Below are 4,527 nucleotides of genomic sequence, written 5' to 3'. Positions count from 1 at the left end.
CAGCATATGACTCCTTAAGAGACTCCATCGGAAAAGGACATGGCAGTCTCTTGCGATTGTAGCCGTCTAACGTCGAATCTTCTCACAGTACCTCCTTGTTTTGGCTTGGATCGGGATACCCGTAGCCGTACCTTGGCTACAACGAGGTAGTGGTCCGAGTCAATGTTGGCCTCTCGGAATGTTCGGATATCCTGGATACTGGAGAAGTGTCGTGCGTCGATCGCAATGTGGTCAATCTGGTTGACGGTTGATTGATCAGGAGATTTCCATGTCCCCTTGTGGATATTAAGATGCGTGAACTGCGTACTAGCTACCAGAACGTCTCGCCCCGCAGCGAAATCGATCAGCCTGAATGCGTTGTCGGAGGTGGTGTCGTGCAGGCTGTATCTCCCCATTATGCCACCAAAGATGTCTTTTCTTCCTAGCTTGGCGTTAAAATGTTCTAAGAAAATTTTAATGTCTAGGCCAGGGCACTGATCATAAGTCTTGTCCAAGAGCTCGAAGAATATGTCTTTGGTGTCTTCATCTTTCTTTTCTTTTGGGGTATGCGCCGATATTAGGCTTATGTTAGCGAATTTAGCCTTGATGCGGATTGTCGTGATGCGCTCGCTTACACTGTTGAAATTCGAGACTTTTTGCCTGAGTCTTTTCGCAATCTTTAAGTTTGCGTTTGCCCGGTCTATCCCATCTGACTTCTTAGATGGCGGTAATATCTGCCTTGCAGCAGTTTAGGGCGTCCGCTAATTGTTCGGCTGCACGTGGTCTGTTAAGGGACCTAACATTCCACGTACAGATCCGAAGTTCGTTGTACTTATTTTGTGTATTCTTGCATGTTTTAGTAAAAATCTAAATTTCAAACAGTAACACAGTTTCATCAACCCTTAAAAATTACATTCTCAAAAATATGTATGTTCAAACGTTTTTCGAACAAGCCGATGAAGTTGACTATGTTAACACTGACTTTTCCAAAGCTTTTGACTAAATAACTTGCCTTGAAAACAGATAATTTGGTAAAATCTAGAAATTGTCATTCTGAACCTTTTGTTGCTGAATCTGATGTTAACCCAAGGAAGGCCTTTTTTGTTAATTTTAAAATGTACAAATAATATTGATTGAAGTCTTTTTTAAATTCATATTAATTTGAATTATGTATACCTTTAACGTAATATGAGATGTTTAGTTAGGTTGAAATCGATTGCTTCAGTTGAATATTAAATTAAATTAGTAACTTAATCAGTTCACAAAATTTAATTTCTAACATCAAAAAAGAAAGTTGATTTTTTTAATTTAAAACGTATTTTATTATGCATTTAAATTTGTACACCTCTGAACTACAGTTTAAAAACTTTTTTTTATTTCAGCTCTAATTCCAATGATTTTGAATATACTTAAAACTCTCTGATTTGTAAGTACTTTATTTTTGTCTTATAGGAACTTCCTCTAATTGCTTTTAAGTAATCTGTAACTTGATTGAAGATATCCCTATCTTTTAAATGAAAAAAGGAATTCCACTAAAATTAAATTAACACCCTAATTGTTTCTTCCATCTTAATAAATTATATAAAGATTGATAGCACAATCAATTTACCAAAAACAACTTTCTATGTTCGAGTATGTAGGTGGATATGTACTCGTTCATATATGCATTAACCTCAAACAAACATGTTCGATAAAGTGTCTATATCCGAGAGAATTAAGGTGATAATCCTTGGGTATTATTGTAGGAGGATATACGAGAAGGTTAGGTATACATCACCAAAGATAGTTCGCACATAAATTATGGACTCTAATCTCACCAATTTCACACTAAATTGAATTAAACCTCAACCACAACTAAGTATATCCTGTCTATGTATCTATGTGTATAGCTATACTCAAATACTACACACATAGCTCTCATGTCTTAACCACATCATGACAGAAACTCAAAGTTCCTTTCTATACTTATTTTTACCTTAACTCAACCTCTCTGTGGGGCAGGACATCCGAAAAAAAAACAAACAAACTTTAATCTCAATCCCAACTGGAATGTGGTTATGATACAATGTCCTTAAAAGAGTTGCCAACATTTGTATTTATTTATTAGATCAATGTTCATGTTTAAAAGCAGCAATCTTTAAAGCCACAAAAATAATAGAAGCTTCATTACAAAAATGCAACTTTCTGATGACAAGATTTTGACAGAGAAACAGTTGTCAGTGTTGAATTGAAAAGAAACCACTAAATAATTCACCCTATATTTTTGTGATTTATATTTCCATTGAACCTCATTCATCTTTATGGACTTTTTTTGAATTTCGTGGTCCAACAAACTTTCATTGAAAGTCACCAAAAAGTTTATCAAGATAAATAATTTACAGAATCCTCAAAAATGTGTGTTTATTTTTGGTTTCATGTTATTATTTGTCTTTTATTATTTGTTTTCTTTATCAAATTGAGGAAGTAGTCCTTCTTTCTGACAACTTCATTTAGAGCTTTTGGTAAGGTATTTCAAAGTCTTCTCCAAACCCCAACACAGTATAAGCAATAGAGGGTTGTTTTTGGTGGTAAATTCTGTCTTGGGGTAAATGACCCAAAACTCATCTTCTCCTTCCACTTTAGCATTTTGTTTAAATATTTTCTGTTATGGCAACTCCTTCTTTGGTGTCATAGTTCAGAGATATACCATTAAGGAAAAGATCTAAAAACTGTTTAATTTATTTATTCAAATTAAAAAATCAGAGAATTCTCTTTTACCCCAGAAAGAAGCGATAGAGCTAAAAAATATTGTTGTTTTTGTTTTTGAAGTAAGCAAACTTAAGTTTGAAAAAAAGGAATATTACAATTTTATGCACGTGAACTTTTGTGTATCCTCACGAACAACGATGCAACGATTTAATTAATTGCTAATGCCCATTCCTGCACAATTCAAGGATACAAAACAAATCCGGACACAAGCACAAGGCGATGTCTAAGGAACTTAACATCGAGAGGACGAGCAATGGCGAGATAGTAATCATTTGCATATGAATTGGGAGGAGAAAAGTTTTCACTTAAATATGAAAACAAATAAAAATATCCTTAACACACAAAGATACATACATCCATGATTGTATAGGTATCCTTAAAGTGCTATGGTACGTTTTTAAAAGTTTTTCAAGTATCACCTTGGAAGCAGGCATCAGGCTTGAGTTTGTTAGTCTTTTCTTTTTTTAATAAGTAGATACTTAGGTAGGTCCTTCCATACTCGTGATAATATTTGCATTATAATTATGGTTACGAAACAATTGGGTTACATTATTGTCGGAAGGTCTGGAAGCCCAGAGGAAGCACCAAAATCTTATGCGTACTTACCTACTTTACCTACAAGCTACGATATTCGAAGCACTCGAACCACCAGCAGCAGCAGCATCATCATCATTTCCATGAGAATTTCTTAATTGCATATCCTGCATCTCATTATACAAATAATTAAGTTTTATTACTTCAAAAAAGCTTAAAGTCTTTTCATTGAAAAATAATTGTGTTCTTAAAAATAAGAAAAATCACAATTTCTGCGTTGCGTGTGACCTAAAAAGATAAAATAATAAAAACCACATTAAAACCATAAAAATTGATGTTTTTAAAGACAATCAGAGCATACCAAACGTTTATTCATGAGAACAATTTTATTTAATAGAAATTTTGTGCATGTTTTTTATTTCTATTTTGGATTCGCACATTGGTTGAATATTAAATAAAAAAAACTGAAAGCTGAAAAAATAACTTCATTATCGTTTACGAGTATATTGAGAAGGATTAAGAAATTTGTTGAGTTTTAACCAGTTTTGTTTTCTTAAGATGTTTAAACTACGCGAAAGTTGAGAGAAGTTGATAGCCAGAGGGCTTTGTGAAAGTTCTAAGGAAATAGCATTTAGAGAAACTGGGGGATTGATAATTATTATTCATAAACCAACATTTAAGTATTTTCAGGAGTTGTCCCTTGTGAATAATTATTTCAATACTATTTTTGAAATTAATGACTTGGTTAACGAATTAAATTTGCAAAGTTTACATAAGAGAAGAATAAAGAAAATATTTAGGGTCTAAGAAGTTTAAACAATTCTGACGAATAAATCATGGCGGGAATCTACTACTCGTATATGTAAAATCTTATGGGAAATTTGTTAGAATAAAGTAATAGTAGTTAAGCATAGACCTCTCGTTCACTACACCGTAGAGGTGTGTCCTTATTAGTATAAGTCCTGACTGTAGTGGACGTAATAAGCTTACCAGTTAGAAGTTTCAATTTAAATAGACTGCTTTTTAGGCAGTTATAACAAGTAGAACAATGGAGGATCTCGGGGGGAAGGGGGATCGTAGGCACGACATTTGTACGCAGTTTAGAAAATTTGTCCCTAAGAAAAAGAGCAAATATTTAGGTTCTTAAGAAGACATCTTGAATAAGAGATCATGAATTTTATATCAAGTTTCCTTTAAATTCCTAAAACTATCCTCCAATTCCATCTTATTTTTTTGACGAACATAAAAAGCATAAATAGTGAATAT

Source organism: Eupeodes corollae, chromosome 1, assembly GCF_945859685.1.
Source record: "Eupeodes corollae chromosome 1, idEupCoro1.1, whole genome shotgun sequence".
Classification (NCBI taxonomy): Eukaryota; Metazoa; Arthropoda; class Insecta; order Diptera; family Syrphidae; genus Eupeodes; species Eupeodes corollae.
Note: the sequence above shows the minus strand (reverse complement) of the source record.